General features: G+C 47.0%; 1 protein-coding gene across 1 annotated transcript in view; it reads right to left on the minus strand.

Moving 5' to 3' along the window:
- Positions 1-511: 511 nt before the first annotated feature.
- MRM1 (mitochondrial rRNA methyltransferase 1) overlaps positions 512-20825 on the minus strand; it is a 43862-nt gene continuing 23548 nt past the window's right edge. Inside the window, exons 7-10 of the mRNA XM_054084986.1 lie at positions 6328-6515; positions 3154-5343; positions 2952-3072; positions 512-948 (exon numbers count right to left, since the gene is read on the minus strand). The gene's annotated coding sequence lies outside the window, so the exon portion shown is untranslated. The remainder of the gene's footprint in view (positions 949-2951; positions 3073-3153; positions 5344-6327; positions 6516-20825) is intronic.

Below are 20825 nucleotides of genomic sequence, written 5' to 3' on the forward strand. Positions count from 1 at the left end.
CAGTACCACGCTTATGGTGTAACATTACTCTGAAGAAGCAATTACAGCGAGCAGAGCAAGGAACTAAAGACAGGTCACCTAAATGAACTGAGGGAAAAGTACATGAGAAAACAAGAAAATGTCTTCATCACTTTTCAGGCTTCAAATTGGAAAAACAGGGATCAATACAGCAGAACTTCATTTAATGGTGTGAAAAACAATCCACCCCAAGACAGGCAGGAATCACTTATTGCAAAACAAACAGGCCAATTAGGGCCTGGCAGGGCACAGCGGGACACGGGCGCCGGAGCCATTCCTCCAGCCTCAGCTGCCCAAGACGCGGGCACAAAGGATGAAGCCATCAATGAAGGATGTTCCAAGGCCATACAGCAAAATATCCCCCCAAAAAGGGGCCACATAGCAGCAGTTTGCTACTTTTGCTCCCCTAATTTTTTCATCCACGGTAGTTCCCATTCGTTTTAATGACCGCAGGGATGGCCTGCAGCACTGGCTGATGCAAATACCAAGAGACCTGGGTTGGGAGAGGGACACGACATGTTCTTCTACGCGTTGAGGTTTAGCCAATGCCTCTTGGTCTGGCCCCTAGCGTAGCGAGGAGGAGGATGATGTTATTGAGCCATGGCTTTATGTTGTTCACGATGCTGGGGACGTGCAGGAGAACCCCTTTACCGCGGCTGTCACCACTATCACCATTCCTTGTTGAAAGCAGCAGACCTTGCAGAGCCACACTGGCATCCTTTCTGCATCCTTCCTCACATCTTGGTCCTACATGGCCTTAAAACTTCTGGTCTCAGAGCCTAGCACCCTCCTCAGTCCACTCATTCTGCTGCATGACTGTTTCTGTGTTGGAAAGTTCTTCTTCATCGATAGAGAAATGGCAGCTCCTCTCTCCAAACAGCTACCACGTGAGGATTTTATTGCTTTGACTGTCGTTACCACTGCCAGGTCCTGTAGCATATTAAACAGATTAATAGAAGTGATGTACAGGGAGTATAAAACCCGCCGGTCTTTGCTGTGGGCCAAGCGCCACTGAAATGGGGAGAGAGAGAGAGGCTGGAGCTTGACATTTGCAGAAGTAACATCATGTTATTAAAACAAATTTGGCATGAGGGGAAAATATGTTTGCTTTCCACTTAATAATGAGTACGAGAGCATATTTAAAATCAAATATTTCTAAGGCAGTAAGTTAGCATTTTCTCCTCCCCTTCTCCTCCCCCTTGTCAGTCAACACCAGTCCTTGCGTTACTGCGTCACAGGGCTGCTGATTTAAAAGTATATCAAAATGCAGAGTGGATATCAGGCCTAAATCTCAGATCTAACTTGGAATTTATATTTGTCTTCAGAGAAATAATCAGCCCCAAAATATGTGGCCACAGTCTCTGGATGCGTTTACAGAAAACTGCTATGCATTGCAATTTTTCTCTCTTTCCCCCCCCCTCCTTCTGCCGAAACATTGGTTGTATTTTCTCCCTTTATTTATTGGAGTGCTAAATGGATTATTTCAGTAATAAATCAGGCCCTTTCATTACATTTTTTAAGGTGTTGTCACTGTTATGAAGTACAGTGTGCCATCAAAATTAAGCTCAGATTGCATTACCACCTATTTTATAGATAGAGAATTACTTGATGGATTTTTTTCCAGCATTCTAAGCACTTTGTGTCTTTCCTTTGAAGAACAACTGGCTCCCCAGTTCCACAGAAATTTTCCTCTACAAGTTACGAAATTTCCATTCAGATTGTCTCACAAATACCTTTACATTATGTTTTCAAACAGAGGGATGGTATTTCTTTTAGCCCAAACTATTCATGTAAATGTGAGGAGCTGTTGATGGGTACAGGCAAGGCTAGAGCAGAATTACCCAGGGTTTCTGGCTCCTCTCTCACTTCCTGATGTATAAATCAGAAGTAATTCCACTGATGTCAGTAGTTACCTTACAGGAAAAAAAACCCCACAAGCCTAAATGGCAGTGAAATGAGGCAGCCTTTCAGTTATGCTGTGTTTGTAACAAAGGCAACTGAAGGAGACGCTGATTTCCAGGGTAATTTCTAGCTGACTTAATCTGAGCAAGAGTCCATTCTCTTTGCCCGCTGCCAGCTTTCATCCGGGTGAGCGTATACCCCCATTCCTAAGCTTCACTGCAAGGGACAAATAGCATTAATGAGGCTTAACTTCCAAACAAATCTTCATCTATGAGAGTTTAGTATTAACATTCTCTAATTAGCAATCACAATTTCTGCTTGGGTGTTTTAGTATGCAGTAATCACATATGAAGTTATGTGAATTATAAGAGTATTAATAATAATCACAACTCCACATGTGTGCATGCGTCAGAGTCAGACACAATGCAGAGCGGATCAGAAAATCCAGATTTAAATCTCTGAGCTGCCATAGCTGGTGATGGCGAGCAACATCACATCTCTCCTTGCGGAAGGTGGAGCAATGCTGTGTCATCTCCAAGGTCTGTGTGGAAGCACAGTCGGGAAAACTTGCAGAAAGCTTGCAGGGTGAAAGCCTGGGTTGCTCTCTGTGTTTCCCACCCCAGTGGAGGAATCCTGTATACACAACCCTTTGCTTCCCTGCTGGGGCTCTCCGTTAGATACCCCGTGTGCACGTGGAGGCCAGGGGTGGTTACAAACCCAAAAGCTAAACACCTCTTCCGTTTAACACTTCCGCTGAAAGGAGCATTAAAATGCTGCCCTGTTATAAGTACTGAAAAGCTGAGCATATGTTTAAAGAAGCTCAGTGTGTTATAAAAGGCTTCCTGAATGGCATCTTTATGAGTATTATATTTGTCTTATACATAAGACCTAGAAAAAAGGTCTGTAATACAATCCAGCGTGCTGCAGCACGGCCACACGGCAGAGGGGAACAGACTGAGCTGCGCGGCTCAGGCCAGGTGGATCCGGCACACGGGGCTTCTAGTTGTGCAGGTTAAATTCAAACAACTGACCTGCAGTCTCCTCACCACAGCTGCTGCGATGCTGCTGGATTTAAGCAATAGGTGGCACTTCAGAGTTTCTTCTGAGTTTTCAGAGCAAGGAGCTTCTCAGCATTCCTCCTCCCGGCCCTTCCTTTAAATAGACAGTAGAGTTTTTGCCAGGATTTTTAGAAATCAGAATATCCCAGAAAAAAATGAATAAAGAATGTCTTACCTGTACATTATACAACCCCCTCCAACCTCCACTGTGCCTGCTCCTTCTTCCGCCTCCCAACGCAAGCTGGGAGCAATCCAAAGAAATTAGTGACATTACCCTCCAGCAGCCTGGTGACACTTATGTTCCAATTTTCAGAAAAGTGACTGCAAATCTGTGGACATGTCTGCCTAGTGCTGCAAAAGTAATTTTAGAAAACTATCTACTGCACATTATGGGCAATGCTTTGAGAGCCGTGCGTGTCAGTGACCTGCTGCTGCATCCTCTGACAGAGCTGCAGAGTATTTCATCCGTCTTCCCTTTCTGGCTACAGCACTGGCAAGATGAGAGCCTGAAATCTTATGTATTATTTAAGCCTTCCCTTTTTCCCTCTGCAGCATCTCCAACTGTCCGATTTGGGGAGAGCTACAGTGTAATGTACTACGTTTCCACAGTCCGAGCACCGCTGCCTCTGCAGATCCGGATCTGCTGCTCCGAGCCAGGCTCAGCTCTGGGGTTCGCTGGCTGCACGGCTGGCACGGGACTTTGCAGCTCCCAGGAAAAAGCAATCATTCCCCTTAGTGCTCCAGGCTGACTCTTTCTAAGTGCCAAGAGGATGACGTGTGTTTGGTTCTCGCCGGAGGAAGGCCCTGTGGTGCTGGCAGTGAAAAAACAACTGTTTACAACTCAAAACTTTTCTCGTTCATTAAAGGCATAGGAGAGAACCAAGCTGCTCAAGGAGTTAAATGTATTAAGCAATTTACAATTAATATAGAACTCATTCCAGAGATATCTACTAGAGAGTACAACAGGGCAATTAACCCACTAATACACTAGGCTATTACATCGCTATGTCTCTTATTTTAGCCCGAGGTGATTTGAAACGCATTGGATTAAAGGATATTACAGGAGATAGCATGAAAAATAGCTTAATGTAATGAGCCATCCCGTGATGTCTGCTATTAAAGATGATTTGCAGTTGAAAACTACAACATACAGTAGTTCAGCCATTTAGAAACATGAGGATATTTAACCCTTTTCTAGATGAACTGGTGCAAGAGTTTCTCCCTTTCCCCCCCCCATCCCCAGCCTTCAACGCCTTTATCCAAGGATTATCAAATGCACCTTATTAAAGTGCAATGGTATCTTTGGGAGATTGGTGCCTGAGGTTGATAGAAAACCAGTAATCTGCTAATAACTTTTAAAAATAGATCCCCGGGAGAGTAAATAGGCTCAGGCGGAGGGAGGCTATTTGACTGGCGACACGTTTGTGAAATGGGAACTTGTAACACATTTCTATACTAGCCTTAGGCCTGTCATATCAGTTTCAAATGGTAACTCAGACAGAACCGGGAAACAAAAGCACCTTATCTTAAAATCTATAACTGTACAGCTTGACATGGAAATAGCAGCACCCAGGGAGAGGAGGGCTCAGTGGTTGGAAAAGTTCCTGCCCGTGGAGCAGACCTCTTTGATAGCTCAGGCACGTTCACTGCCGGGTTTGTACTGCGGCAGCCGCGGGTCAGCAGCTCCTCTTCTCAGGTTTAGTCTGGCTTTGGTCAAGAAACCAGCGCCAACAAGTCTGGGCACTGAGTAAAGGCATTGAGAAGGCATCTCGTTCCTGAAGAGAAAAAACACACCGGAGGAAATGCTTAGCTCCGAGCACAGACCTTTGGCCATGGGCTTCATCCATCCCTGCCAGCAAGGGAGGGACTCTGCCCTGCCGTGCAAGGTGGATGGCAAGTGCTTGGAGGTGCAGAGTGGCAGATGCTGCCGGCACAAGAGCCCGGGATCTGCATTGCTGCCGAGATGCCTTCCCACAAGTGGCTTTAGCACAGTTACGGCTTAGCAGCGCGCTCTGCCAAATTATACAGCTGTAAATCCCCTTCCAAATCCTGATCTCCTCCACCGACAGGAGGGGGTGGCAGACAAGGAAAGCAAGGAGAAGCTTTGCTCTGCTCCTGCAGAAAGTCATTGACTTCAAGGATGATCTGGCTGCCCAAGGCCTTCTTCAGATGAATTTTAAAACTTTCCAAGGATGGAGTTTCCCTCACACCTCCGGGCGCCTCTTTCAGTGCTTGGACACAGTCATTGCAAAAGTGTTTTTCTTGCATCCGATTGGAATTGTTCTCTGATGCCTCTTCTTTCATTCTTTTTTCACACCAGGTAGAAGCACCTAGAGAAGACTGCTCCAGCTGCTGCATCTACTGGCTTTGGAAAAGAAGGGGAGAAAACAGTTATTCAGTAGGAGCAAATGGACACAAAGCAGAACCGTCCCATGGCAGGTATCTGTGGATATTTTGCCATCTGTGAACCAATGTCCTTCCAGCCCAGACATGTGCCGATTTCAGTTCTCAGCAAAAACCACAATGCTGGGAAAAGAGTTTCCACCTGGACAGCGTGCATTTCTCTTATTTCTGCATTTCCCTCTCTGACTTGAAATGCTGTAAAATCATTGAGCTCGCGCTGTCAGTCTCGATGGTTTTTATGTACGAGACAGGTAAGATTCTGCACGCCCCAGGCATGGTATCTCTTTTTAACAACACCATTTACACAGAAATACAGATGAGTGAAATTGGCACTTGTTTTTTCACCAGAAAAAGGTAGGATTTTTTTCCCCATGTTTTTCCTAGAAAAAGTTTCTTTCTTCAACAAACAGAAAGAAGACAACAAAATCCCACGCAGCCCATTAAAGACATGCCAGGGGACTCGGGGAAGACTTATAAGTAAAAATGTGATGAAAAGAAGATAATTTTCTGTATAGCTTTACAGCTGGGCGAGGCATTACAGAGCTGGGTTATCTTGTCTGCCTTGACAGAACAGTCCCACAGCCACTTCTTCTCAACTTTCCTACCTGTCATCATTTCCTTCCCCACTTTCCTACCTGTCATCATCTCCTTTCCCAACCTGTTTTGCTATGAGGTCCTGCAGATCTGTGGCAAACAATGGATCTCACCTCTTTCACTTCAGATTGCCTTTCTCTGACTGAAGAGCTTTGCATTTTTGTCCTCAAACAAGTAAAAGCCTGCTTCGGGCTGGGATTTCCAGCCAGTCCCTCTAGCTGTGGTACAGGCAGGATCTTATAAACGAGCATACGTGTACCGATGCTCTGAGCATTACTGTTTCCATTTTGCCCCTGGAGGTGCGGTGGTAAAGAGCCTCAGCAGCCGCTGGTGATCCTTGCTCGTGACACACCTGATTGACCCCTCTCCTGACCAGCACTTGTGATGGGGCACCACACGCTGCATCCCTCCATGCACGTGTGCTCCACAGCCCCTCTGTGGGCATCAGCTCACATCAGCACCACTGCAGGATTTGGGCTGCTGGTGCAGGTTCCCGATGACGGTGAAGCCCTCTGGCCTTCTCAGAGCAGTGCTTTCTCCCTGAAACCCAAATAAAAGTGCTTGTTTATAAGATAATATCATTTAGAAGGATCAAATGAGGATTTTCATGTTTCCATAAAAACAGGAGAACAATAAGCAGTGTAAAACAGACCAAACTGATTATGCTTCTCATGGTAAAGCGCTCTTTATGCCAAGGATATCTCCTGAGGAGCCAACGTGAAGAACTGGCAGGATGGTTTTTAGGCAGGAGGGCACAAATGCTGCCTTGACTCACATTGCCCAAACATCCTCTGCCGTGGGTGCAGCTACTTGCTTCCCAGGAGTTTCCACTGCCTTCACCAGCACTCCTCTCACAATCTTCTCAAAATGTATGTAGACAGAACAAACAATTCAAGTACACAACCACCAGTGACACAAACACTGCCAAAATTCATTCTCCAACAGAAAACACAACCCAGCGGCACTTACTGCCTCCGCCGCATGGCTCCCAGCCCCGTCCCAGTCCCACCTGGGCAGCAGAGGTTGCCCAAAGCCGGGTCAATGGCTGCTCACAGATGCTGCCACCAATTGCATTTGCTTTTGATTGTTAACCCACGCCCTGAGATTTAAGAAGCGTGTGCCAATTTGCACTGAAATTATGAAAAGGATAGATGGTATCGTTATATCTCCTCCTTTGAAAAATGCCTGAGGAATGAGCAAATCAAAAACAAAACAGAAAAAAACTCTCTCGGGATGAGATTCTCCTGGACATGAGGGAGACTTTTCTGCAACAAAATGGAAACAGAAGACAAAAAAAATGTCATTTCCCCAGCTGAACCCCCCCCCTGCAGCAGCATTCAGGGATTTTAGGCAGAAGGTGGTGCTTTCCACAAACCCTTCCACAGGGTTGGGAGGGAGAAGGTGGTGGGGACCTCTTTCTAATCAAAGAACTTGTCACTGTCACTTTGGTGTTAGCAGATGCCATGAACAATAACCAGGATCCTGTGCCTCTGAAATGCTTTATTAACAGGCTACATTCATTGCTATCCACTCCTACTCCAACCAGCTTTCCTTTTTTGTTTCACTCGGGGCTGCCTGCATCCCAAGTGGCACAGGAACCTGTCATTTCTCATTTCCATCCAGAGGAACAAGTGATTTGGGAGAAGGGGAGAGGATGACCAGGGCTTTCTGACCTTTTCTCCTTCAATTTCATTCCTCTCCTCTGTGAGGAGAAAATGGCAATCACGCTAGGTGGAACCGACAAACTCATCTCAGTGTCACTCCCTTACGCGTACAATAGCCGTGTCACTCGGCATCAGGGATGAGGAGGCAGTGACGGGATTACGGGCCCATGATGGCCCTAATCTGTGAGCAGATTTAAGCCTTCCTGCCACACCCTGTGCTCTGTCGGTGCCGGCCGTGGTGGGGTTATTTAATTGTGAATGCAGTTACATGAAGTGCACCAAAAAAATCTATGTACTCCATCTGTTTTTCCTTTCCGAGTAGGGTTGGTGTCTCCTTGCACCCTCAGAACTCACCTCCAAGGGGGTAAGAGCTTGTGGCTTCTGAGATTACCAAATTCTTCACATCACTTTGTAAATTAAATTTAAGATATCTTGGGGGCATGTTGTAGCAATGGAGAAACTGAGGCACAGACCAGTAATGGGGCTGTCCTAAAGCCATGCCATAGCCATGAGGGTACTGAGCACGCAAGTCCCTGCCCTGCTCCCTCCAGGGCTGTCCTGCATCCAAGCAGATGGGAGCAGACAGCGTGGGGAGGAAGCCGGACACCCAGAAGCAAGCACTACTCTGCAATGCCCACCCTATGCCTTGCACAAAATGCCCCACCTGCACCAGCGGCATCCCCGCAGGGCAAAGACGAGAGACCTCAGTGGTCCCTGTAGAAACATCCCCAACACCTTAGAGGAGAGGAGGGCCTGGAGTATTGCAGCGGCTCTGCAAAGAGCCAGCCTGAGGCACTGCCAGCGCGTTGGTTGATGAGCAGAGCAAGACAATAAAAATAATAAAACCCATCCAAACAGGTCTTTGTGTCAGGGCCGGCAACTTTTCACCAGTGAAGTGAATTCACTTTGTGAATCGGTTCAAGCTCAGCCCTTCAGCTCTCCTCTGCCTTTAGCGCAGAGCCCTGGGACACACAACTCCGTATAATTTATTTGGCCCTTTCCACACGGAACGCGGTTCTTTGCCACGGGAGGTTCTTTTGCCGCGGCGAGGCGTGCGCCAGCCCAGCGCCACAGCCCCGGCACCGCCACTGCCACGACGGAGCCACCAGCTTTACGCAAACCATCATCTTGCGCTTCTCGGATGGGGACTGACAACTCGCATTTCACCTGGTAGCTGTGTACGGTTTGCGAACACACCTTGATTTGTGAGGGGAAACGGTTTACGGTAGATTAGAGGTATCACATTAAAGGGGATTTTTCTAAACCGTTCTTAGCCTCAAAAGAATAGAGCCTACGAGAAAACGGCTGGAGAGGAGAACAAAAACCAGCTATAGCGTCGGTTTAGTCAATTGTAACTGGTTCTAGATGAGATATGGTACTGCAGGTATTGCGTTCCTGGTCAGCACGATGCAAACCGGCTGATTCCTCCGAATACTTGAATGGAAAAGTGCAGGAAGGCGAAGTGGGGAGTGGAAAGAAGCAGCGGAGAGTGTTCTGTACCGAGAGATCTTCTACACGAAAACTCCCTTTTTGGAGGGTAGGAGGGATATTAGTTGGTAACAGCAAGAGCATAGATTTTTGCACTCCTATAAATCATTATTACTGGAATGTCCCTGAGGGGATGAGAAGAAAGAATCAGTTACACACACACAGAGACATATACACAGCCAAACTTTTAGATGGAGAAAGAAAAAAAAAGAGAAAGAAGAGGGAAAAAAATAGATAAAAAGGGGAGGGAGAAAAAGAGAGAGAAGAAGAGATTTAAAAGAGGAAAAAAGATAGAGAAAGAAGAGGAAAAAGAGATTAAAAAGAGGGGGGGAGGTAGAGAAAGAAGAGATAAAGAGAAAAGAGAAACAAGAAGACAAAAATAAGAGAGAAGATAAAGTGAAAGAGAGAGACAAAGGCAGGAGAAGGAAGGGAGAGAGGGAGAGAGAACAAAAGCAAAAGGAGAAGGAGGAAAAGAAAGGGAAGAATGAAAAGAAGGGAATGAATGAACTTTGGAAGCAATTTATAATTCCTTTCACCTACATCATGAATTGAACCAAAAAAAAAAAAAAAAAAGGAAAGCAGGAAGGGAAAATATTCCGCCCAGCATGCAGATTATCATTTGAAAAGATTCTGTTGCTATGTTTTTGTCCCTGGGTGATGAAAATGAAATTGTCTGATGTGTGCGCCGTGTTAGATTTACCTTTGCAGGGTTCACCCACAATCAGTAGAGAGGGGTCATGCCACAATATGTCATCTCACAGCTCCATCACACCAACTCCAATTTATACGAGGAGGTATTATGCATTTCAAAGGAACCCCCTGCGCGTGGCTCTTGTTACTGATCTATATCACAGCTCAGCTGAGGGAAGATTAGTTCTGCTGCAAGGGCAACGCGACTTATTTGTTTATGATTATATTCTCCTTAAAGACGCACTATTCCTTTTTTTTTTAATGTCTAATTTAAAGTGTGCATTAAAGGAGTTGGGGAGGGGGGTGGGATGTAGAAGGTGAGAGAATTCTGCGCTCTCCCACAAGGAAACCCGATAGTCTGAGTCTCCCATGCATCCTACTCATTAGAAAAAAAAAAAAATCTCCATTTAAATGCAAATTTGAGTTTTAGCTGGGGACTCCCCCAAAAGCTTCTCTTGGAAGCACCAGGGAAATAGGATTCAGAAACCTAAAATGGCTGACAGCAGTCGAACGCCCGCAGAAAACGCTTCCCCGTCTAAATACCCTCATCCTTCCCCCTGCGCAGCCCGGTGCCCGCGGGCCCCGCACCCTCGTACAGCCCGGCTGGCTCCGGCGCAGCATCACTTATCACCGCTCTCCGCTGCAAGATTGTTTTACCTCAGGCAAACACCACCCCAGCGAGCTAAAACTGATAATATTAGCCTTTCAACTCCTGCTCGCTGTTGCTTTAATCAACGTTTTCCCAGAAAGTCGACAGTTTTGTCCCTGATAAAGGCTCTGAAGGATTTAATGAGGCCGCCGAGCGCTGTAGGTGCCCGGAAGCCCAGCGCCATCCAGCCCAGCGCCTGAACGTGCCTTTAATTTTGGGGGGCTCCAGGTGACAGTGGGCACCCAGGGCACCGTGGAGCAGCCGGCACGGATCTGCTGCCGCCCCTGAGTTTTGAGGGGACTACGTCAGCCCCAGCATCAAAAAGCCAATGAGTTCTGGGAGGTTTTCACAGCAGAAAAAACGGATCCGTTTGATGAAGGAAGGATGCAGAAGGAAAGGGTGGTCTTAGCCCGCGGCGCTGCTTACAGTGGCAGGGATGTTCCAAGGAAATCCCACAGCTGCTACTGAACCTGCCCACCACAGGGCACCCCGGTTTGCCCCCTCCCCTCAAGAGACACCCCCAAAAAGCCAAATGTAAGAACAGGATCAGAGCTTTCTAAAGAAATAGAGGAGAAACGGGAGGAGGGAGGTGAAGACACCTGTGACCGTTCTCACAGTGGAAGGGTGTTTGCCTCCACAGCGAGAGCGGGGCAGGATTCATCCCAAGCTCTCACACAGAAACACTTTTGCTTATCATTGTCAGACCCATTTCTGACTCTTTTGCCCATGATCAATGTATCACTGGTGATAATAAATAGGCCCATTCCCATCGAGGAAATAAATGGGTGCAGCGGGGACCCGCAAGGAGCAGAGGCATCGAGATGCCGCTCTCTGGCTCCGTCCCTCGGCACCTCCAGCCTCTCCACAGCACGGATCACTGCGAACAGGGCAGCAAAGGTTGTCCACGGCCCTCAAGGTTTTCTTACTGTTTTGTTGAAGCCAAACCAACGCAGAAGCATGGAAGCTGCCATCGCCTTGGCTTCAAATTACCATCAGCCGCGTCCATTAGATGTGCAAGACTGAAAGCAATACCCGTCCTCCTTCGCAGTGCCATTGGCGCGCTGGAACAATAGATGAACAGATAAAATGTATATAGAAGAAAATGAGCATATTAATTAAGGGTGGAATTGGCTCATATTTCACTTGAAGCGCACCCTACATTTATGTATCATTTCCCCTCACCCAGGGTTCATTCGAGCGCTTGGTGGGATGGCTGTGCTACGCGTGGGGATCCCACCCCAAAGAAATGCCGGTCCTACAACAGCTTCCTCTCACCCTGGGGGCCTGATCCTTCTCACCCACAAGCTGGAAGCCTCTGGGCAACCCCTGCTGCTGCCAAATCCTTGTGCAGGATTGGCCACGCTGCGAAAAGAGCACTCCCAGCAGCTCGGACTCAAAGTGTTGAATATTTTCTGCTTAAGTGCAAAATCTTTGCCATACGGCTCATTGAGTTTCTTCCTACACCAGACCTTCACCAGAGCAGGAAAACCTAGGCTGCCGAGGGCCAGTAGCAGGTCCCCAACACTTGGGTTTATCCTATGAGCCTCGCAGCCCTCAGGCTCTGAGCTGAGCAAACAGCCTGTCTGTGCCGGCCACCAGCCCAGGCGAGGAGCGGAAAGCTTGGGGCGAGCAGGAGGGTGTCCACCCCTGCCACCACTCCTGGTCTTTCAGGAGGTCCTCCTGGGAATGCAGCCAGCCTTTCCTCTCCCTGCCATTTCCTCCCTTGTTCCTTGTAAAAACCACACTCATTTCGCTACTTTGAAAGCTCATAATATGATGGGTGAAAACAATTAAATGAAATAGACTGGTAATACCCATGGGAAAACATTTTTAGATATGATATTACAATCTTGTTTCAAAATTGGATTTTGCCAAGAGGAAATACAGTTTATTATAAAACACATTTTCTTTTAATTTAATTATATAATCTTTGGCTTCAGAGAAGGGATGCTTAAATCAGACCCATTTAATTTTCAAGTGTATTCACCCATCACCTAGGGCAAATTGGTTTAAATTAGTAGGTGACTATATAAGTTCTAGATATCTGTCAGACAAAAATTTATCTGCAAACTCTCTATGAAAGACCATCTACATCAGCAGCACAGCAGCAGAAATTACAGGGGATGGACAGACAAGTATCTGAAGAGTAATATTTGCTCTGATTTCAATGATACCCACTACAAAACCCGATCTAGGCTGCTTTTTTTTTTTTTTTATCTTTGTTAATGTTTTGCCAGATCAGTTCATCACACTGCATGTCTGCACTATGCCAATAAAAACTGATGACCTGCAGTTAGTTTCTACCAGGTGCATTAAATTCCCATAACGTGAACAGATCTTGCTAAGTCTACCATAGCCTCTTCTTTCGCAGAGATTACATTTCCAGCCTAATGACAAGAGCGGTTTGTTCAGATGCTGCAGTCACTGAACTCTTCCTTCAATCCGTCCTGGTGACCCAGATGCACGTCACTCATGCAAAACAGCTTGAGATGGACAGTGTTTTATGAGTTTTATCTCAGGATTCTCTTCCCATCCCATCCTTTTCCCCCCATTCCTGGTTTCCCAGAAGCCGACTGCGTTTAAAACCGGCCAAAGAAAATACCTCCAGACCCGGCAGCTGCGCAGCCAACCTGGTTTTGCACAAGCAGGAGAGCGCTTACGGATCCCAGAGCTTAAAATCTGTGGCTCACAGCTGCTCGCTGTGGTTTGGGATAACCACTCGCGAAGACAAGAGAGGAGATTCCTCAGCACAGGGAAAATACTGCAGTGCAGTCAAGGCTGACTCGGCGAGAACACGACAGTAATAATAAATAATAATACATGGGGCTCGTAAGGAGTTTTTTATCGCAGGTATCAAAACGCTCTCCACGAGCGCTGTCGGGGGGAGAACGGGGCACCCCAGGCTGCCACCTCTGCTCCCGGTCACTGCCACGAGCCAGCCCGGCTCGAGAGCCCAAACCAACCGCAGCACCAGCGTCGTCCTGCCCGGGGCGGCTCCAGCCACGCGCTTCAGAAACCTCCTGCTCCAGCAGTGCTTCTCAACCCTGGCCGGGTTCATCCCCCACCAACCCTTCCGTATCTCTGCTCACCTTCCCAGCAAACGCGTCTCGTTTTGTACCCTCCAGAAAAACTGTCCGGGCCATGGCGCCCACAATGGGCACAAAGATCCAGCATTAAAATGCCTCAGAAAGCAGAAGCTTCTGCCCTTGCCCAGCGGCAGCCGGGCCAGAAACCCAACCAGAAGAAAGAAAATCAAAGCAATACCAAAACACAAGGCTGGTGGTTACGGTTCTTACGAAGCTGTTTTGTTTTGAACAAACAACAACAGAGCATAGATCACGATTGTCATGCCGGGCGGAGAGCGTGGGTCCCCGTAAGAGCCACAGCCTGCGAAGGCTCCCACCGCCGCAGCTCCAGCAGAACGCGTGGGTATATATAGACAGATATAAAAATATAAATATATACATGCATCATTGTAGGGAAATTCTGAAAAGGTGATTTGAATGAATTTAAAGCGTTGCTTAAAGGCAAATATTTACCAACTCCATCAAAACATGATTGGCAAAAATAGCTTATTTTAAAATTCAGATCACAGATCCAGAGTTCCCACAGCCATCCTCTAAATCCTCCACTCCAGTTTAGACACAACACTGTGTCTTCTCCCTGGCAAGGGCTCCGCAGTGCAGCCCTCGCTGGCCCTGTGGCACAGCATTTGCGCGGGGCAGAAGCTCACCGGCGCCAGCGCTGTGCCGGTCGGTGGCCCCAGCATTCCGCGGTGGCTCTTGCCCTGGGAAGTGCCACATCCCACAAGCAAGGGAAGATCACAGTGCGTCACTTCACACAGTTTTGCCACTATTTGTGAAACGTGGATGGCTAAACGTCCTCACCCAGCGTGCACAGGTGCACACGGACGCACGCGCCGTCGTACCGATAAATGTACGCAAACCATGAGTTAGTATATACGATTATTTCAACAGGTGTTGGGCATCCACTCCTTGTGGGTCATCAATGCTCTCCTCCTCGACAACCCAATTTGAGAGGTACCCGGTCCATCCCGCAAGACCAAACCATGAGGACACCAACCCTGCCGGCTGCTGAAACGCGGATGTACTCCGAGTGTTATGAAAACATATGATCTCAGCCATGTCTGGCAAATAAACATTACAAGGGGCTGTTTCAAGTCTTTGTAGTAGCAAATCTCAGCACTTAACCAGTAATGCAATAAGTCCTATCAAGAACATGCTGAAAGGTGGAATAAATTTCCTGGAGAACAATGCGGGTGATGTATGCATATGACCAACGCACAATAAAACTGTAGAACTGGAGGAAAAAAAATGCATACAGTCAATACAATAAAATCAGCACAAATATAGTCTGTGTAAGCAAATAAATCTAACAATCCAAATATTTTACAACACACTCACATGCAGAACATTTTTTCCCCCCAGATATCTTAGGGTAAAAAAAAAAATAAAAAAAAATTAGACTGTTTTGCATCTTAGTGTATTGTAAAGGCATCAGCGGCTGTCTGCACAAATTACCATTCATCTAGGCGTTGTTGTGGAAATTTTCAAGGGATTTGCAGTAATTATATGACAAAATGCTTGCAAATCTCACTCATTGCTGAATAGAAACACACGGGTCAAAGATTGAACACTCTCAGCTTGGTAATTTGTAAATGTCAATCAGACGGGGGCCACGGGAGGCACACAGGCGTAAGCAGTGAAAGGCAGAGCAATTCCGTAGCAACCAGAAAAAGCCTTTTCAATACAGATTATAAAAGGCATGGGATAGTTTTACTTTCCAGCTTTTTTTTTTTTTAAACAAACTGATCACCTTGCACCAAGAGGAGGAGGAAAAGGGGGGAGATAGGAGGAGGGAAGTAAAGAAAGGAAGGAAAAACAGTTTAAATAAAACTGGTGAGATTAAATTAACTGATACATACATTCGCAGAGGTAGATCGTTTCCTCTGTAATAAATATGGACTCCTATCTTCCCTTCGCCGAGACAGCAAGGAAAGCAAAATAAAATTAAAAGATATAACAATAAAAATTATAAATGCATTGCGGTCCCGCAGACCAACAGCTCGTAATGAAGGTTGCTGCGGAGTTGGGTAGCGCGTTATCTCTTGGGATCATAAATAGGTAGAGGGAGGCAAGGTGAGGAGGTCTGATGTCCCCCTCCCAAGCTGCCACCAGCCTTCCACAGGGACACAGACCTTCTTTCAGAACTCAACTCTGCCTTTTCCCATTTTCCAGAAAGCGGGATCGGAAATTACATTGTTTTAAACTATACAAAAGTGAAAATCCCAGCATCTCCCACTCCACGGGCAATTCATTAAAGAGACCTGCTTCGCCTCTGAAGAGAAGCATCTTCCCTCCATGAGGGCTATTTCAGACACAATTACGGCCCGGACTTGTTGGGCAACCGGAATTCATGGCAGTTGCCCTCAGGGGCCCGCGGCTTTTCTGCAGCTTGTCCTCTATTTCAGTGCTAACAAAAATGGCATTTTTGTTTAAAAATGGTGATGTCTGGGGGCTCCCGAGGCTGGTTGTCTCTGTCTATTAAAAAAGAACTAGGAAAAAAGAGCGTAGAATAAGAAGATGTTGCCATTTTTGCACCAGAAACGACAATTTTAGGACTGAAAAACCCATTGCAGGAGAGCAGCAAACATCCAGAGGAGTCCTCAAGCCTATCGCGCGTCCTCTGTGCCCAGAGTCTGGCTGGTGACGGGTGGCCCAAGCTTTCTCCTTTCTCTTGCCACACTGGTGCAAAACCATGGCCAACCCCGGCTGCTCTGACAGGGCTCTTCATGCCGCTTCACCTGCTCCAAGTCACGCCCGAGTTTTCTTAACTTTAGCATCATTTTGGACAAGCACAGAAGGATGTACCAAAGCCAACGAGCTGCAGAGGTATTTTCTCTGCACAAACGGTCCCTGTGACCACAGCGAGATGCCACCACACGCCGGGAAGGGTTGGATCAGCCAAACCGCAGGGTGAGGATTTAACACCAAAACCATTCAACGCTCTCAAAACACAGAAATGTCACCTTTGGTATGAAGCACCTACCACACCAGAAAGGTTACAATAAACAGAGCACGGCAGAGCTGAAGGTGAATGCAGGAACTGGAGAAACTACAGAATTTTGTGAATACCAAAGACCAAGATGCCAAAACACACCATTGTTTTAAGTGTGGGATTTCTCCCCCGTCCCTGTTGCATGGTTTGGGGAGTGAAAGGCTGGTTTAACTGGTTCAGAAGAGAAAAAAATCACCCTAACCTCCAGGGGACAAGAGGTACCTGTGAAATGAAAACACCGAGGAGCACGAGAAACATCCACGTGCCTCCTTGCTCCCCAGCACATCCATCCTCTCCCAGCTGCGCCAGGGCCATCCCGCGCTCGCCTCCAGGGATGCTGGGAGCCAGGCTGTGACCGTCTGCTTTGGTACGGTGTAAAACCTAAGCAGGTGCTGTTTCTTTGCTGCTGCCACAGGCTGAGCCGCCAGCCCAGCCCAGCCCTGGGTGCAAGGCTGCATCTGCAAAGGGAACGGTGCCGAAATGCAGACACAGGTAAATGTTTAAGCATTGCCACGTACTCTGCAATCAGGGCAGTGACTGCTTCCTCACCAGGACCGGGTGATCTTCACCAGCAGAACAACCGTGAGCGGGCAGCAGCTGCCAGCCCTGCCACGGGCTCCAACCAGCAGCAGTTGGGTGCCCGCCACCACCACTCGCTCCCTCCATTTCCCCTTCCACCTGAAGCCCCAGGTTCACCTTGAACGTCATGAACTTGGCCAACACCCGGAGCCAGCTCCTGCGCTTCGCAGCGGGATTACGGACTGCTCCGTGGCACTGGGAATGCATTACCTGCTCTGCCATTAACTCCACCCTCAACTGGATTTAATGAATCTGAGAAAAATTATGAAGTACCATAAAGCCACAAGTATCATAAAAAGTATAATAAAATTGAGAAAAGCTATTAAGTTATAAATACAACCAATACATGCAACATCACTCAGATGGCAGAAACTGGCTATAAAATAAAGTCATTTTAAACCATCATCCTACAAGTTACCAAGTCTCTTAATTCACAAGTCACACGTCCCTTTATGGCATTCAATCCTATTGTCTGTACCGAGAGCTTTATAACATATATCTTTCTGTTAAACACGCACGTGCCCTTACATGGAATATAGGACAAAGGACTTCAGTCGATGCTTTGGTACCTCTTACAGCCTCTCAGTAAGTAGGTGTGCTAACTCCGCTTCATCTCTACGTGATGTCTTATTTAATCTACTCCCTAAAATACCTGGCAAGTGCAGAAAACATCTTTGGAGTTACGGCATCAAAGTGAGCGAGCTGTGGAAAGAGGGTTTGGGGAAAAGGGGAGCTCCGGGCAACCTTCCAACAACTGCCCCAAAACCTGGGGGGGTTTATAGAAATCTGTGCCCCTGTCTCCCCCGCAGTTTGCTGTGCTGCCCCAAATGCTTGTCTTCAAAACAAAAAGTTATCCCAAATGTACCCAGAGTCCATTCGAAACAAATGGCTCCCCAACAAGTTGCTTAGTAAGAGGCCTATTAATTTCTTAAATATATATATATAGCAACGGCGAAACTGCAGATTTACAGTGCAAATGTACTTCATTTTGCTCACTCAATTTAAAGATGAAGCTTTGCTTATCAAGCTCCAAATCACCGTGGAACAATTTCTACTCTTTACTTACTCTAAAGGTCTGTAAGTTATGAATATTCATGGAAATAATTAAACACGCTGTTCACAGCTTGTTGCGTTTACTGTTAGCCCAATAAAAACCAAACAGGTTAATGATGATCTTTAGTATGGGAATTTAATATTATTTCACCTATATATTGGCTAAAAGTTTAGCTTCCCCTTTAAGCCTCATCAATTTACTGTAAATAAGTAACCATCATAAAAACATGCTGCGGACTGTAAGTCAGAGGTACATGCCTCGATATATTTGTCTTCTGAGCTTTTATTTTTGCTGAGTTTCTCATTTTAGTTTTGGCCACGGCTTTAGGGAGAGGAAAAAATGATTCCCCCCACCCTCTCTAAGAACGATTCATGTGATGAGGAGTTTTGGGCAGTTGGTCAGACACGAGAGGTTGGTGGAACAGGAGCACAGTGTGGACTGACTGTGGGGAAAAAAGCTCATTATGATCCAGCTGTCGTTAGAAAAAAGTGTTTACCAAAGCTTGTATCCTAGTGAGGAAGCCTCTTAAAGAAAATCCATGCCTCTGCTTTGCCATGGGATGAAGGGGCCACGGAATCCCAGGCTCCCTTAGAACGTGCCACCCAACCCAAGGCTGCCTCTTGCTAATTAACCTGCTCCGGTACGACCTAAGAGCTCCCCATTAGCCGTTTAGAACAGGCTGTCAGAGCCACGCTGCGGGAATAGAAAGGACCAACACAAATCAGGAGAGTTTATGAGGATAACTTACATTAATTTTATCTTTTATAGGCAATAAACCTTTGCTGGTTCATTACTGGCCAATGTTAAGTTTTAAAGGAGTTTTTTAAGGCGCAGGGGAGGCACAGTCCGTCCCCACAGGCACAGCTCGGCTGAGGAGCAGAGGTGGGTCTGGGGGACAGCGTGGGTTCATCGATGGCACAGGGGAGGGGACGCGCCTGGTGTCCCACCTGTGGGTACAGAGGGGCCATCACTGACCCCACACAAGGACTTTCTCCCCTGATGATTTTCTCACTGCTGGAGGGGGGACAGGACGGGGTCATCTCGCTAAACTCCGTTTACTCACTGCTTCCTGCACGTCCTCCGACTTTGTTCTTTACTTTTGGAAAGGGTTCGCTCGTCTGAGTAACCCTTTTCTTTCTGCTCACGACAAGACTTTGGCCATTGCCCAAGGACGCACCTGCAGTGCTCTATGCCAGCGGCAGGGAACGGTCCTCTAATACAAACGCAACCACCACGGCTTCCCGTTCCTTTCCCTTCCGAGTGTCTCTGACAAGGGGTGAGCAACGCCGGTGTCACAGGAATTCACCCCCAAAGCGCTGGGGCGGTTATCCGCTGCTACAGCCCATTCCCTCCTCAGCCTCAGGCGCCACCCGCTCATTCCCATCCCACTGGGAAGTTCAACTTGGCTGTATTTGCTGCTCACCTCGTTTGGCTTAAACACCCGGCGAAAGCAAGCGTTATTAGGTCAGAAAGAAATAACAGAACTAAATACCCATCCGCAATCAAACCCAAAGCTAAGGATGCAAAGCTGGAAAATGGAGAGAAGGCGGAGGACGCTGCACACACCACTGCTGCTTTATCTATCGTTTTGTGATTAAACAGAATCGACTTGGCTGGAGACCTTCCCTGGGTCTCGAACATTAGAGAAATATTATTCTCAGAATTACCTGAAGTTTTATTTAATGCAATAAAAGCTCATTTTCAATGGGAATTAGTCCTGAAATAGATGACTATTAAGAAATGCTGGATGATGTATAGCTCAGCCCTCTGAACTAATGAACTCCCAAATACCTCGTGGTGAAGCGCAGGGGAGGGGGCTGCGCGGTGTTGGATGCCTTCCTGTCAGAGAGGTGGTTAACAGGACAAACAATTAAGAAAATGTCTAATTTAGCACTGAAATTAACGGAGCTTTCAGAATTTACACCAGCTAAGCAGCTCTTCCTCTACCAGAGCCTTAGAATTTTCACAGATTGAGCCTAAGCAAAGTTCCTCCCTTTTTCCAAGCTACTCCAAGGAGATGAGAAACTAAAACCAGACCAACAAAGAGCCCCCAGCCCAGAAAAAAACACAGAGCAAGAGAAAACCAGAGGTATTACCTCCCTCACGGGGTTTCACGAGGCTTACTCTACTAATAGATTTGTTAGGATCATTTAATGAGCCCTTATTCCTCTCCAGCCTCAACCAAAGGGGCTACTGCTAATTTTAAGAAATGGCATCAACTGTTTTTCAGTTTGTTTCCTCACAATTCTTGGCACCTTTTAATAAAGTGAAGGAATTCAGGGCAAACAAAGGAGAGCAGCTGGAGCTGGGGTCTCAGAGGTACCCCGCGTGCCCCCTGTAAAACACCTCTTTGCGAGAACAGAAAATGAGAAATCAGTGAAACAAACTCAGTCGCAACGGGACCAGACTCTACCCCTGCAAAGACAACGGCAAGCTTCCAATTCCCGTCGGATGGCTCCAAGCTGAGGGCAGAAAACAAAAGGACCGAAGGAGATAATCTGCATTTCAGGCATTTATAATCTTCAGCAAACCTTACCCAAAACCTGGTCCGGGGAACTGAGGTTCCCAAGGAAAAGCTCCACCAGACTGGCACCTGGGAGCACCTGAGCGCTTCCTCCTGCTGGCAAATCAAGGGGCGAGTTCATTTA

Source organism: Cuculus canorus, chromosome 20 (genome assembly GCF_017976375.1).
Source record: "Cuculus canorus isolate bCucCan1 chromosome 20, bCucCan1.pri, whole genome shotgun sequence".
Lineage (NCBI taxonomy): Eukaryota > Metazoa > Chordata > Aves > Cuculiformes > Cuculidae > Cuculus > Cuculus canorus.